A 17668-nucleotide genomic window follows, 5' to 3' on the forward strand; every position below is an offset into this window, starting at 1 on the left:
AAACATAACTATTAACTAGTCTATACAGAGACAAAAAATAGGTAGAAACTATTCCAGACAAATCTATCTTTACAAGTTTACACCAAAAATTCCATCCATATCCGTTCAGGACTTCAGGCGTTCCGATGTTACTGAGTAACAAACAAACATGCGAAATTTTTCCTTTATACTATTTGTGGAAATTTAAACACGTACCTACTAACTCAATTATATTTAAATATTAGAATACGAAAAGAAATAGTTACCACCTCAATACGCAAGCGAAATAATTAAAAAATCACACAATGACGTAAATAGTTGAATACGCACGCATCTATATAACCTATATACTTACAATAAATCCACGTGTTCGTCTGTATGTCCGTCGGTAACGCCGGAACGGATGAACACGTGCCGAGTTACGAATATATTATGACGTCACGATCATTAAACTCATTTATAATTAACGCATTATTACAGTCTAATTATAGATGGGAAATTTATATGTACGCTTGCGGACGTGGCAGTCAAAAACTACTAGACCGATTCGGGTGATATTTGCAATTCCGATAGATAATAATTTATAACCTGAAATAATTTATGACTTTTTGTCTTTTACAATAATACGCGAGCAAAGCAAGGAGCTGTAGCTAGTAATTACAATATTTGCATACATTTGTTCCGTGCCCCATAAGGGATTAAAAGTTCCCTAAAATCATCAAATCCCCATGTGATCCCCAATGTTATATTTAAACTAGCTTTGTCTAAAACCTACTAAATTATATATACTAAAACCTCTTGAATCACTCTATTAAAAAAACAGCATGCTATTGATCAAAGTAATGTTCAATCAATCATTTAACAGACGCAGCGTCTACCGGGAATTGAACTTTGTACCCAACTTGAAATTACCATAAAATAAACTAAAACAACTGCAAAAAAACTAGCCAAATTCCACTCCAAACCGATTCCCGAGAACCCAACAGACAGACAAACAAAAATTCCCATATAAAAATACAAAAAAAACTTACATTACTAAAAAGATGCGCACGCGCAGCCCGCCGCTATAACGACGTAACGACGAATGCGCTAACGAAACACGACCAACGTAATTTAAACATATTGTACTTACAAAAAGACGAAACTGAAACAGGTCTACGCCCGCGGGTTTGTTCGCCTCTGAAATACATTAAGCTAGCAAACAAAAATCACCTCTATTCACTACCGTATAGAGTCGAAATCGTTTAACGGATGTAAAGTAACGGCGTAACGTCATCGCTATTTTCGTTATAACGCGGCTCGTTATGCGCATGTGTGCGTGTTTCTCGGAAGGAATGGAAGGTTTTTTGCTGCGCACGTCGATTCTTGTATGTATGTATGTCGTTAGCTCTTGTACAATGGTGTATTGTATTTCACATGGCAATACTTATTGAGGATTGAATGCATTGTTATTATAAAAGGGTAAGTATTAAAATATGTGAAATCTAAATTATAGGATTGTTTGGTTTTAAATTTTACAAATCATACAATAATTAATAAATCTATTATTTTTAACGGTTTAAAAGCTATTTATCCATACTTAATATTATAAATGCGAAAGTAACTCTGTCTGTCTGTCTGTTACTCAATCACGCATTCACGCCTAAACTACTCAACCAATTTGCATGAAATTAGGTATGGAGATATTTTGATACCCGAGAAAGGACATAGGCTACCTTTTATTGCGAAATATGTACCACGGGCGAAGCCGGGGCGGACCTCTAGTTGCTGATATTTTTAACACTGTCTTAGGTCAAATATCTTTATTTGAAAACGGCAATTGTACACATTTAAAAACCCTTAAAAATTTAAAATACATGCACCAAGGATCAAACCCACTCTTTTTCTACCAGACTACCACCTTCATAGAAAAAATAATTAGTGAAAGCCGATTAACTTCATATTTCATAACTATAAGAAAATTGGAAAAATTCAAGCCTTTTATCATAAACCATATTATTACTTATGAAATAGCTTTATTTATTTATTTATTTATTTCACCTTACCACCACCAATATAATATTACAATGTAACAATTTTAGTCTTTGAAATCACAGTATTATCAACATAGATTCGTAGGTATAAAATTAGGTATAACTTTTACTATTACGACTACTTAGGCATATGTACTTATTTATTAGTAACAATAACTTAAACTTACCAATTATATAATTACTACCACAATCAAATCAGAAATTCTACATTTATCAAAAGCAACACAAATCTTCATCATCCGAAAAATCGCATGCACTACGTCAAACCGGTTCCAGATAAACGCACAAACAGATAAACAACGATAACATAACACTGAGCTCGAGTGCGAAATAAAAGGAAATGCAATTTTTATTATTTATGTGTCTCTTTTGTACAGTGATTAACAAATAAGCATGAAGCTGAGAAGTCCCGTGTTCATTTCCCGAAGAAGAATAACAATAAATACGCATTCAATTTGTTGCCTAATGATAAGACCGCCTCTTGTATTTTATTTCTTTGTAGATTTTGCTTTTTCATCAACTTGGCTAAGAAAATCGATCAATTTGCAAAATGAATCTGCCCCTTACCCTTAAAACAAATTAAAATAATTAATTACCTAAGTCCCATCTCTACTTGCAAATTGCACTCTACCACCTGGCAATAAGGTGCAAATTATTTAATTACACATTACGTAACACTTTTCATTGAACTGCGGAAGGACAGACGAACTTTTTTGTCCGTCTTGAAGACTGATGATTTAGTTTTTTTTTATATTTTTATTCGTCTGTCTGTCTTTGATCATTTTCCCTGTTAGTAGCAAAGATCTGCAGGAACTACTGTACTGTTTGTGATAATACTTTTACCAATAATTGTGGTCCATCGCGATTAGCAATACGTACAGTGAAGCTGAGGAGAGTTTTAACTTGACCTATGAGAATTGAGAAGCTCAAAAAAATTGACCGCTTTATTCAGTTATTGACTTAACTCGTATAATAAATTACTTAAATAATAAACCTATCCTATGTGTTAACTGTTAATCCAAGTTACCCTCTATATGTATGCTAAATTTCATTGTAATCGATTCAGTAGAATTTGCGTTAAAGGGTAACAAACACACACACACACATCCTCACAAACTTTCGCATTTATAATATTACTAGCTTTCCGCCCGTGGCTTCGCCCGCTTTGTCTAAAAGCTAATAAATTATGTATATACTAATACCTTCCTCTTGAATCACACTATCTATTAAGCCAAAAAAACTGCATCAAAATCCGTTGCGTAGTACAAAGGGACATAGGGACAGAGAAAGAGACTTTGTTTTATACTATGTAGTGATTAGTAGGATATCCACATTTTGAAATATACACAGCTTCTGGATATATGTTCTATTTAGCTAATCTGCCCGATAAAATGATGAATTATTTATGAAAACTCGTCCGCTGTGAAAAGTAACCTATATTTACACTATAGCTTCCTATCTTCAGACAAAAATCACACCAAAGATCGCTCCCAAACATAAATAAAAAATAAATAATTAATTATTCGTATGGATGTACATCAAAAAGTGTTAACTGAGCTATCTGGGTCACCATCAAGTTATCAACTACCTTACCTTCGTAAATCGAAACTAGGAACACTTGTTTTACACACAAATTAAATACTGTTTAATGAAGTCTTTAATTTCTTAATGTATTAGACTATAGGCCCATGTTGAAAAATGTATGGGTCATTTCAACCACCAATCTCATGAGAATTCTCATCTGCACTCAGGTGGACAGCTTACAAGTGACAGCATAGTGCTGAATCCTATTATTCTATGCTCTTAAATCGTTCTAGATAGGTCACCAGCCCCCCTAGTCAAGTGGCTTTCTGTTAGCGTAGCGTTCAATAGAATAGACTACGAATGTATGAGATTGACGTAGGCTTTAGATAAACGTATCTACAGGTTACGTCAATCTCATACATTGACTAGGGGGGCTGGTGGTTCAAATGACCCATAAATTTTTCAACATGGACCTGTAGTCTATATTATACTCGCGTAAAATCAAACAAGAAAATACTAGGAACACTTATTTTTAAAAAATCAAAGCACTAAGATCTACGAATCAGCCCACTTGCTCACTAACACTCAAACTATGAAAACTAAATCTGCTTTATAGGCCTTTATATTTATTTTTACTGAAGCGTAAAATCTATAAAAGTATACAAAACAACCATAGAGGTTCCACCTTTGTTCTTTAAATATAACAAATTCGATAACATGTGATTTTATCAAATGTATGTATTGTTTTATAAATAAAAATAGTTATTGTTACCTATGTTACTAAGCAAAACGTATTCAAAGAAAATTAAATACATATACATAATATATAATAATATGTTAGTGAAGGTTGCCTGGCAGAGATCGCATATAGCGTTAAGGTCGCTTATCTATACTTAAAAATTAAAATATTATAAAGCTGAAGAGTTCGTTTGTTTGTTATAACGCGCTAATCTTGGGAACTACTGGTCTGATTTGAAAAATTCTTTCGGTGTTAGATAGCCCATTCATCGAGGAAGGCTATAGCTATTTCATCTCGCTAAGACCAACAGGAGCTGAGCACTGCGGGTAAAACCGCGGAGCACAGCTAGTAAATAATATCCGAGTATAAACGTAAACGATATAATAGAAGAAATTACCATCAAAACAAAAATGTAGGTAGCACTAATTTATATTAGACTAGCGGTCCGCCCCGGCTTCGCTTGTGGTACCAGTTTACGTTTTCTTTCCATAAGAACCATCTTCGGAACCTACTTCAAGAAAAATAATAAAAAAATAATTAACGAAATCGGTTCAGCCGTTCTCGAGTTATGAGCTCACCAACAATTTGCAATTCATTTTTTATACTAAGTAGAACATTATTTTTATAAAACAAAATGAATGAATAAATGTACTTAATTCATCATCATAATTATTATAAAAAAAAATTTTACATCCATACAAAAAATCTATCACGTCAGAACCGCTAAATCGATTTCGATGAATTCCATTACACAGATAGATGAGACCTTGGAAAGTTAGATACGTTATCATTGTTTGTGTTACCAATATATGAGGATTGAGGAGGCTTTAGATGCGATAACGTCAAGTGCATACGAGTAAAGCCACGGCGTCAAGCTAGTTTCAAGATAAAACCTTCAATCATACGAAAGCCTTATAAAATCTATATAGTCAATAGGTACATAGTATAAAACAAAGTCCCTGTCCTGGTCTGTCCATCCCTATAGATCTTCAAAACTACGCAACGAATTGTGATGCGGTTTTTTTCATAGATAGGGGAACTACGAATAATATCCAACTAATATTATAAATGCGAAAGTATTTGAGGATGGATGTTTGTTACTCTTTCACGCAAATACTACTGAAGCGAATACAATGAAATTTGGTATGTAGCTGAAGACCCAGAATAAAGCTTGGGCTACTTTTTATCTCAGAAATCCCACAGGAACGTGAACTATACGGGTTTTTCATTGATAACGCGAGAGAAGCCGCGGGCGGAAATCTAGTCTAGAAAGGTCCAGGATTTACAGAAGTATTATAATATCTCATTTTATAAGTAAAAGAAAAACACAAATAGAGGCAATCGTCTACTGTAATCAATTAACCTTTTTCTTTTGATAAAAATAATAAACATATAGGTACCTAATATGCATAACACACATAATTATGCACTTCTTTATCAGCAAGACGGGTTTTAATCAACATTGTTGCAATATAAGATTTGAAAATGTTTGAGGAAAATAACTTGAATAAACATAATCACAATTTCAAGTAAAAACACGTCTAACATTGACGAAAAAAAGCAAACTATAAATTAAAAGATAGAAAAAAGACATTAATTGCAACCACATTCAAATGTTTATTAAAAATAAAAACCTCGCCACAAAGAACGCAATTAAAAAAAACAAAAACAACAAACCAATCAGATACTCACACAACACAAAACAAAATCCGAACACTGCAAACTTCAAAACGTCAAAAATTCGAACGTTTTTAAATTACGAATCCATTTGAATTTAGAACGTGTGCTGCCCGCGCGCACCGCACCACAGATAAGCGATAAGCGCGCCGTTAGCTAACGTCGTTCGTTACTTGCGCGGCAAAGACTACGTAACGACAGAACGGCCTTGTTACTTTGCTAGGTCAAGTGACGTCACGCGTACAAAACTCGCCTACTACATACATATTTAGTACGAAACGCGATTTGTAACGCGTGCGTTTTACATACTTCCTTTTGAGTATCACCACGGATTATTAAATAGTTACTAGTATCCCTACAAGGTATGAAACAAGAGCGTCTAGTCCTTTGTATGCTTAGACCTTTAAAACTACGCAACGGATTTTGATACGGTTCATTTTAATAAATAGAGTGGTTCTCAAGGAAGGTTTAAAATTTTAAATAATTTGTATTTGACAAAACGGGCAAAGCCGCGGAAGGCAAGCTAGTGTATTTTTATTTATACAGACTATTTATAAATGTAGTCTAAATGAGATTCTTATCGCAAAATGATTAGTGTTATAAGACTAAACCAATGCTTCAGTAGGTTAAAGCTTATCAGCCGCTGATAAGGTGAATTCAAATGATGTAAAATATCACGTGCGAGCTTAATTCTAATTATATTGTTTTTAATTTAACAATTACATATATTATGTATATTTCTGAAGATTGCTTTTATTAATATAGTTAGCTCTACTAAAATTACATACGATAAGTCTAATCTCGAGCGGAAAAAAACATAGTCCTGCTTTTTACGATGTTGGTATACAACCTGAAGATCACATTGGCTCGCCTCCAGGCGTTATTTACAATTCACTATTCAGTGTCAATGAATCATTGCATATATAAATAAATCAACGCGCGTCCGTCCGTGGTGTCACCGGAGTTTCATAATTAGCATGCAATTGCGTTATATTACGATTTCTTTATTAATTACGATAAGCGTTACAGTTGATAACAGTTAATATGTAATATTAAGTAAACAGTTTGTAAGCACGTTCAGTGTTACGCCAAAATGGCTAAACCGATAGTAATAATTTATTTCTTGCCAATTTTTTATGTTACAGAAATTTGACAAACATCTCATATATAAAATAGGACGGTCAGTTTTCTTGATAATATGAATAAACAATAAAAAAAGAATACCGAAATAGATCTTCTCTTTTTAGAACAATATGAACTAATCAATCTCAAAAAGGAGATACAACATCCAGGTCGCACATTACTCTAGAATTCTAGATAATGAAACCATAGGTACCATATTTTGCTCATTTCGCAATTCTAAGATATGTATTACGAAATTAACGTAGATGGTTATGTTATGACTCAACCACACAAAAACTGTCAAAATGTTAATAAATATTGAGAGTTGTTTTAAATATTAATATGTATAATAGAGCTTTAATCCGTGGAAATATTCGTGTGACTTTTATAGCTCTATTCTTCGAGGATACCTACTTGCTAACAAACTTTGAATTCTTTCTCGTAAAATAGCAAACCTGAATTGGATAAAAATCGCCATAAATCCTAGTTCTAGAATAATAGATGATTCCTTCCCTTATATCCGAAGGCTATTTTTCGCTTAATTAATATACATACATATATATAAGTATAAGTTATTAATGTCTTGGCTTCTTAAATAATTATCTCTTATATATAAAATTCTCGTGTCACAATGTTAGTCTGCATACTCCTCCGAAACGGGTGGACCGATTCTCATGAAATTTTCTGTACATATCGGGTAAGTCTGAGAATCGGCCAACATCTATTTTTCATATGTACCACGGGCGAAGCCGGGGCGGACCGCTAGTAATTTATACTTTTTATCATTTTACAGCACCTATACAATAAGCACGTGTTAAATATCTTGTTTTAAATCCGTAAAATGGTCTAATATTAGATCTATAATTGTCGCATCAATTTAAATAAGAATAGTGGCATCTACCATCGTCTACATATAATAAATTATAATATTTTATCGAGGCACGTGTTTGTATATTTTGAATGAACAGGTTTATTTTATTAAATGAAATGTAAGTAAAATTATATAAATTAGTGACCAAATGGCTTCACTAAACATTTTGCTCAATAGTAGAATATATTTTTCTTTAGGTAATTAAAGTAAAATAATATATTTTGAATATATTTCCATTTTTGCATACAAAATGATTACGAAAAGTAATTAAAAATTGGTATCTCATTTTATTTGAGGATAATATGCATTATTTTTCATTGCATTTTTCTTTCAATTTTAGATATGTATGTGTGTCTTGGTCACGAATATATATTTCCTTATTACTTTCTAAATTTTTATAGATATAAAAAAGGTCAATCTTTAAATATCCCATAGTGGAGTATGTGTTACTGACCCAAAACCTAATATGAAAAATATTATATTAATGAAGATATCAGACTTCACTAGAAATCAAACAGAATACAGCTTGAATAATATTATAACTCTTACACTGTTATTTGTAAGGTTAATCTTTGCAAATGTAATTCAATAGCTATAAGTTTAAGAAAAGAGAAGAAAAGAGAAAAGAAAAGAGAAGAAAAGAGCTTACTTGTCCGTAAAAGGCCGGCAAAGCACCTGCAACACTTCTAGTGTTGCAAGTGTTTATGGGCGGTGGTGACCACTTACCATCAGGTGGCCCACCTGCCCCTTTGCTTGCTCTGACATAAAAAAAAAAAAAAAGTATGCATCGTACACAATAACGTGATTTATTTACCTAAAATCTAAATTAATTGATATTTAACCTTTTTATAACCGATTAAAATCCACATTAGCATATTCAAAAACAGTTGTTACATACAATTACTCTAACCTCTGTGAGGCAATATACTTTTTACCTAAAAATACAGTTGTTTCATTTTCATACAATTACCCTACCTCTGTGAGGCAAGATACTTTCTACCAAATGGCACATCTGTGTCGAATATTTTATCATCAGAAACTAAACGTAACGCGAACCCGAGTTCGAGTGTAACGATATTATACGGTATGTTTACAGGAGATAAGAAATCGCATAGCAACCTGTTGCCTTATGATATACTAGCTGTGCCACGCGGTTTCATCTGCGTTGAGAATATTTTAACATGCTTTTATTAGCTTCACCTGTATGTTTTGTTTTTGTCAGTATTACAATATAGGCATTACAATATGACATCGACCTAGTAGCATATAAATTAATGTTACCGTGAAATTATGAATGTCGTTTTATTTTAATCTATCTAGCCTAGTGCTCAAACTATAATTTTCTAAAATTTGATCCAAATCGGCTCCGCTGTTTTGTCTGATAGAATAACAAACATCTATCCTCAAAAACTGTATTGTTTAATGTTTATATAATACTAGTTGATAGTATCGAGTCCAGAGAACACTGGTAAGCATCTTTTTGAAATAATCACTTTTTCATGCATTGCAAAAGTTTTCTTGTAATATCATTAGGTAAACGGGATATTTATCACTTATTTATTTAATAATTTTATTAAGTCCTTCCGCACAAATTGAGTTTGGTCTTTCGTAACAACTATCACACAAGTTTTTAAAGAAAGGTAATCAAGTCGAGCAAAGTTTTGAAAATAAATAACAAGCGTAAAAACCGTTTTACAATATCAATTATCGACATAAGTTATTTCATACTACAAAATTATGATAGATATGACAGGCCCATGTTGAAAAAGTTATGGGTTATTTGAACCACCAGGTGACCTATCTAGAACGATATAAGAGCATAAAATAATAAGACTCAGCACTATGCCGCCACTTGTAAGCTGGCCACCTGAGAATTCGAAAGTACAGGTAGATACAATAATGTCCTATAATATTTATATTTTATTTATTTATAAAATGTATTAAAAGCATTATTGAAACAGTATGACACAGATGCCGAACAAAAATGGTGGTCAACAAAGTCGGAATTTATTTTTATTTTCCGACAATTGCCGGGGTTAATTTGGTCATTTGATTTTGTGGTTCAAATTACCCATAACTTTTTCAACATGGGCCTGTAGTCTATGATGGTTTATATAAAAAACTAAAATCTAAATTTATAGCAAAGAAATATCTTCATAAATAACTTTTCTTTATATTTTTAAAGTGAAACTTTTATTACATCGTCTCAAACTTTTTACACAAAGCAGTGTTCGGAACCGTTCGAACAGTTTCACTTTTACCGTGGTTTCATAAAACCACACAACATTTTTTTCTTTCCTTTTCATCCCTATTGTTTTAATCAAAATAAACATTTACATACCAGCACGAAAAAAATCCACAACGTAGCAACTAGCAACACTGTCAACACCGCACCAGGCACACTGCTTGACGTTTGACAACTGACGTCAAATCGTCCGCCCGCCATTACTTATAGCGAAAAGCGCGGGAAAAACGTACACGGAAGCAGGAAGGATACGCTTTTGCGGTTCCAAATTCGAATTACGCTCCATTAGACAAATTGTTCGCGCCCTTTTGTTGTGTGTGCACTTTTTTTTTAAATCGCAATTGACCTTTTTTGCAATTGCAAGAAAAGTCATTCATGATTGGTTAGTTCTAATTATCTCGATTTTTGCATAGAAATCGACAATATAGAGTTAAAATGTAAAGATGTTCTTGTGATATTTTTTTTAATTAGCGCCCTACGGAAGGGAGTTTTGATTCTTTTGATTTATAAATTCTATGGGCGAAGGCATCTTTTACAGTTGTTGGCAATGTCTATTAAGTATTATATGTATTTACAAAAGCGCATAACTTGAGTTTCATGAAAGAATGGGTTATATCAAAACTGAGACCATAACATTACGTTGTGTATTGAAGTGAAACTTCTTTATCGGGGTTGGAAAAAAATTTAGTGTAACATTTTTTCGTTACGTGTGACATTTTTCCGTTACGCGCCATCCTTTTCTTAATATCCCTACCACGCATGATTTGACGTATTTTTGTAAAGTTGCATAAAGTAATTTTTTTTTTTTTTGAAAAATAAGGTTTATGAAGTTTCACTGCTTACGTGTGTACACTAGTACACGCACACATTTTTTTATTTAAATAAACATTCTAACGAGATTTGCTTTTGATGGTTTATCTGCTAAAAATAATAAGGGAGCGTCCATAAATTACGTGAGGTGTTTTTGTCTATTTTTTGACCCTCCCTCCCCTTCTGGTGAGATATCATGAGATTTTATTGAACCCCCTCCCCCATCCCCCCATCTCACGTGAGATTTTTCAAAATGTGGGTTTCTTATGTTTATTTGTCATTGTAAAAAGAAAAAATGCTTCGTGCTTTTGTTAACGACTACTTAAAAATAGTATTTAATATTGCTGAAAGTTATAATAAGGGCCGATTTTTTAATGCTTGGATAAAACTTATCCGTCCAATAAAGTATTACACGAAAATATTAAAATGTCACGTAAACTGTCAAATACGGGCAATTAGAATACGTTTTTAAAATGGTAGTTTTATACATTATTCGACGAATAAGTTTAATCCAAGCATTGAAAAATCGGCCCTTAGGTAACAATAGATTATTTAAATCTTAACCGTAACATTAAAATCTTAAGCATGTTATTTGGATTAAATGGACCAAAAGAGTATAATTTGTTTTGTTTCAATTAGAAAAAAATTGCGTGATATTTGCCGACACCCCCCTCCTCTCCCCAACGTAAGGTTAGATGAGATTTTACTCGACCCCCTCCCCCCCTAAAACAACTCACGTAATTTATGGACGCCACCTAACAATACGAACACACAATTTTTCTACCCTACAAATTATTCATTCGTTTCGTTTTTTTTAATTCTATAAAATACCCGCGCCTGAGAATTTTATTAACCTAGGTCATAAAATATAGTCTGGTCTCCACTGTAAATTTTATAGGCCTTAATAAGGTACTTACATAATAAGTAACAACCGTTAATGGATCCAATTCGATGGAATCAAGTGCAATTGATAGCTAGTTACTACATTGCGAATATTTCAAATACCTACTTATTATGATTTTATGTATTAACATACTAGCGTTCCGCCCCGGCTTCGCCCGTGGTACATATTTACGTTTTCTCTACATAAGAACCATCCTCGTACTTCAAGGAATATAATAAAAAAAGAATTATCGAAATCGGTTCAGCCGTTCTCAAGTTATGCGCTTACCAACACATTTTAGGATTCATTTTTAGGGTTCCGTAGCCAAAATGGCAAAAACGGAACCCTTATAGTTTCGTCATGTCCGTCTGTCCGTCTGTCCGTCTGTCCGTCTGTCACAGCCGATTTACTCGGAAACTATAAGTACTACAGTGATGAAATTTGATGGGAATATGTGTTGTATGAACCGCTACAAAAATATGACACTAAATAGTAAAAAAAAGAATTGGGGGTGGGGCCCCCCATACATGTAACTGAGGGATGAAATTTTTTTTTTCGATGTACATACCCGTGTGGGGTATCAATGGAAAGGTCTTTTAAAATGATATAAAGTTTTCTAAAAAACATTTTTCTTAAAGTGAACGGTTTTTGAGATATCAGCTCTCAAAGTCGTAAAAAGTATGTCCCCCCCCCTCTATTTTTATAACTACGGGGTATAAAATTCTAAAAAAAATAGAGGTGATGCATGCTAATTAACTCTTTCAACGATTTTTGGTTTGATCAAAGTATCTCTTATAGTTTTTGAGATAGGTTGATTTAACTGTAATTTATTATATTTGCTGCTACGGAACCCTTTGTGCGCGAGCCCGACTCGCACTTGGCCGGTTTTTTATATTATAGATGTATTTGTTCTCAATTATTTTTTATATAATCATGTGTTTTACAATTTTTTTAAAGGTTTATCGTAAACTAGCTTTCCGCCCCCGGCTTCGCCCGCGCAGTCAAAGAAAAACCCGCATAGTTCCCGTGGGATATCCGGGATAAAACCTATCCTATGTCCCGGGGTAAAAAGTAGCCTATGTCCTTTCTCGGGTATCAAAATATCTCCATACCAAATTTCATGCAAATTGGTTCAGTAGTTTAGGCGAGATTGAGTAACAGACAGACAGACAGAGTTACTTTCGCATTTATAATATGTATTAGTATGGAAGTATGGATTGGTAAACTACTGCACCAATTTCCTTCTGTTTCCACCTATGGAAAGCATGGTTTTCTAAGAAAGTTTTGGAACAAAATTTATAATTATTAATTTGTAAAGTTTTAGACAACACAGGCGAAGCTGCGTGCGGAACTAGTAAATTATAAAGCTGAACATTCGATGCACTTATCTATACCAGGAAATGAATTCTTTTTTGAAATAAATGATTATTTTAGTGTATGATAGCCTCGTGGAAGGCTAAATAGACATATCATCACGATACGACCAATAGGACCAGAGCAAATATGGTACAAATTAAGCGGGAAAACCGCCTTTTGTTTCCTCTAAACTCCCACGTCGCCGGCACAGCTAATATAAATTTGTTTGAGCACGCTTCAAGAACCTCTGCTTCAATTACGACTATAATTTTTGTTCTAATCTATTTCCTCAAGAAACCTTTCCGAATAACTGTCCAAATCTATACAAATAGCTGTCAATTTTATAGCTTCTTCACATATCTAGGAAAAGCAGCAATTTTGGAATATTACCTACAATTTTTCGACGCTTATCTATAATCTATTTTCTTTCTGTATGTCTTTAAAAAGTATATAATAAGGTATTATATTTTAGTAAAAAGGAGTAGATAGGTTATAGCGCCCCGGTTAGGCACATATAAATGTGGCTAATTAGCCATAATGGTCTTCATATGTGCCTACTTCGTGCCATCTTTGACGTTTAGTGTGATTTTTTTTTTGTGGTGTTTCTCAATGTTAGCCAGAAGGGCTTTTACATTTTAACGCGGACGCGGGGGTGAACTGAAGGTTCACCCTGGTAGCGACATGCGCAAGGGCGTCCCGCCTTGACGGGGATCTCGAACCTCGGCTTGGGCTGTCGCTTGAGTGGAGGAGGCCGGAAGGGCCCTAGTCGGACGGGGACGTTTAGTGTGTGTGCGTTAGCGGTGCCATGCTTGAAGATCGAATCGGTAACCTATCTACCTTTTCCTTATAAATTCCATCATTGGTCCAGATCCCGTCACACCGTCGTCCCCGTGACGCAACGCTCCAGCTGGCAAGCCGCCAAATGTTGTAATGCCAGAATTACGCGACGGTGGCATGTGAGGATTTTGATTTTGTGGAAATCTGATGACATAGTGAATAATCATCGGGAAAACAACGTACGGTACCTACTGACTGTCTTACTGCCTGAGTGTCATACTATTATTATAAATTACTAGCTGTGCCCCGCGGTTTCACCCGCATTGCTCCGCTCTTGTTGGTCCTAACTCCTAACGTGATGATAATATATTATAGCCTATAACCTTCCTCGATAAATGGGCTATCCAACACCGAAAGAACTTTTCAAATCGGGAGAAAGGTTTAAGTATATTATTAATTAGGTTTTAGACAAAGCGTTCGAAGCCGCAGGCTGTTGAATGTTCGCAGATACAAATATTACCTATGTGTTCATTCAAACTTCTTGTTATTACAAGAACAACACGTAAACATGTTTATCTTTCTGTCTATTTATTCCTAGTAATCTCCTCTTATGTCTCCGACGTCATACGATTGCACATATTGTTGATGATATTAAAATAATCTTATAAGTTTTATTTTATTCTTCCCAATATTAGAATTTAATGATTCGCCCCTGTAACTACTGTATCGAATGTAATCAAAGTCAAATTCAATACATTGCTTCTACCCTCAAAAAATTCCATCACCTTTATGATCGATCATCGATCGAACAACGCCATAACTATCTTTTACATCAAACCCTGTACTTAGTACCCTAAATCTGTAGTTTTAGTGAAGTATAGTACTCTATTACTAAACCTATCAAAAACACTAATTCCCAAAATTTCCAAACTACCCGCATTACGATATACATTGCCACGTGGGTGTGTCCGTGTAGTAGCGTGTAGGTAAGAGGGCTCTAACCCTGTACTCACAGTATTATAATCCTATACTAAGTACAAACAAACCTAACTTAACCCCCAAAAACTACCCGCATTACGACTAGATTCTCCATTCGACATACATTGCCGCGTGGGTGTGTCGCTTTCGTAGCGTGTAGGTCAGTTGGCCGGCGATGTAATGTAAAACGTCATTCGTTTTATTAATACAGCTATATTTAACACGGCCACGTAATATACTGTGTGGAGCTTATCTAAAAACTTTGTGAATGTCTAGATATTGAAACGTTCGAGTTTATGTAATGATTCAGAGGCTAAATGTAGATTTTATTTGAATATTAATAATGCGAAACGTGGACCGTTTGATTATCAAAATAAATTGATGGATGGTTGACATTTTTTAAGCTAATTTATGGCAATACTACAGACAGAAGGCTTGCTTCTTAAATATAAATGCCTATACTTATCTGTTAATTTTTGTATTATATTATAGTAGTCATGTAGCAAAACTAGTATCACAGTATAATGGAAAAAGCTCAACCAGTTCAACGCTTCCAAACATTTATACTACTTATACCTAACTTTCTTTGGTACCTGAAGTTAATTCCATGACCATATCCTATAAGAAACATTAAGGATGTAGCCTTTACCCCAAATACAGCTCTTGCCTCAATCACTACCGGGAACCCATCCAAAACCTGACCGCTCGCACCGTTGCTTAACTATTGACGAGACTAGCATTGACACACTTCTCCCGTCGTCTACATGATATATATGGTAATTAGGTCTTGTTCACTGTACGGAGATCGAACCGGCGACCTCGCGGTCACGGCCCGTGCGATTATTATTATTCTATACAGTATCGTAGTGTGACAGGAAAGATGGCATATTGAATCGATATGTGGACGATTTTATCTAAATGATGCTACATATTATGATAAACACTGAATCGCTGAATAGATTTTGATCAATTTTGATGTAGAGATAAAGCCTTGTTAAAGACCTGAAAAGACATTTTCTTCAATGCAATTTGTAAGAAGTTTAAATCATTATCATGTATTTGGCTTTTAAATAATACAATACATAGTAGATTTCTGCCCGCATTTTCAAAGGAATACCCGCATCGTTCCCGTTCCCGTGGGATTTCCGGCATGAAACCTATCCTATGTGTTAATCCAAGTTATCCTCTATATGTGTACTATATATTTTCATTGTAATCGGTTCAGTAGTATTTGCGTGAAAGAGTAACAAACACACACACATCCTCACAAACTTTCGCATTTATAATATTAGTCGGATGCAATTAGCCGCACACTATCTATAAATAGGTACCTTCCAAGAAGTTCATAAAAATATTTACTGACTAAGCTTACTTTTATAAATAAATACAATTATTTAGAGAGTACACATACATTTAAACTTTTTTATCTTGAATCTTTCAAATGATAAACCCAATTAAATCTTCTTTGATCTTTTGAAACATTTTTGCACAGGATGAGTCAAAGTTTATTTGTGAATGCCACCGACGATTATGTCTATTCTTATTACGATATTTATCTTTTTCTGTTTATGTGTTCCTTACTAATGAGCAAACATACATTTAAATTGTTCAATGTTATAAGATTTAGTATAATCATTTAGTTATTTAGATTGTATATTATATTTTTATTGTGACGTTTTAGACTTTGATGAACTGGGTGTATGTTTCAGGTAGACACTGGAATAAAATAAAATTAATACATTTGACTCCATTTAAGCTTATTGACCACTTATCTATAACTACCTGTGCTCCGCGGTTTCACACGCATTACTCCAGTCCTGTTGGACTTAGCGTGATGATATATAGCCTATAGCCTTCCTCGATAAATGGGCTATCATACACCGAAATAATTTTTCAAATTGGCCCTGTAGTTCCTGAGATTAGCGCATTCTAACAAACCAACAAACTCTTTAGCTTTATAATATTAATATAGATATAAAAATAAATCACAAAATGTGTTGGTAAGCGCATAACTGAGAACTGCTGGAATGATGACGTTAATTGAAGTACGAGGATGGTTCTTATGGAGAGAAAACGTAAACATTTTATTTTAAAGAAAGTACCTAACCAAATGTTAGGATAAATCAGAATTTTACAATTGTTTGAAACAACACTAAGAGGAAAAATTGTTTATTTATTGTAATCTGTGGATTAATCTTCATAATTAGAGGAAAAATAATCTTTACTGTGTCACTTAATTTACTAAAGATAATTTTTGTTTTATTTACATTTAGACTAAATAAATGAAATGAAATGAAAGAAATAGGTACGAAAAACGAAATATTACGAAACCGTAAGTATTTATTACTTGTACATTTCTTTGCTATATTATTGTAATTAAAAATTAAATTTTCATTTGTTAAGTGTTAATAGGTTAATTGATAAATACAACAACTGCTAAATATTCGGAACGAATCGTTGGTTATCTTTTTTTAATTTATTTATTGTCTGTATCAACAAGTTGCACAAAAAATGTCCTCAGTTTTGTCAAAAGACGCGCCAAAATGTAAAGAAAAGAAATATGTATAAAAAACTCTAGCGAAACTAATTATTTCTACGATAAATAAAGCGTCTAATGCTTAACGGAGCGATAATATTCTGTAATAAGATGTCTTGCTATCACTACGTTTTTCAT

The 17668-nt window shown here is 33.7% G+C and overlaps 1 protein-coding gene across 4 annotated transcripts in view; it reads right to left on the bottom strand.

Moving 5' to 3' along the window:
- Positions 1 to 17668, bottom strand: part of foi (solute carrier family 39 fear-of-intimacy) — a 51772-nt gene that overhangs the window by 33697 nt on the left and 407 nt on the right. The window contains exon 1 of one of the 4 annotated variants that reach the window (XM_090117495.1): positions 10287 to 10339. The exons of 2 other annotated variants lie outside the window; for them this stretch is intronic. The gene's annotated coding sequence lies outside the window, so the exon portion shown is untranslated. Of the gene's footprint in view, positions 1 to 5967; positions 6108 to 10286; positions 10340 to 17668 lie in introns of those variants that run through there. One more of the 4 variants, XM_090117494.1, reaches the window with a different exon arrangement.

The sequence above is a fragment of the Colias eurytheme genome, chromosome 28 (assembly GCF_061535395.1).
Source record: "Colias eurytheme isolate Ceu_HAF_F1 chromosome 28, ilColEury1 Martin Lab GWU primary, whole genome shotgun sequence".
Lineage (NCBI taxonomy): Eukaryota > Metazoa > Arthropoda > Insecta > Lepidoptera > Pieridae > Colias > Colias eurytheme.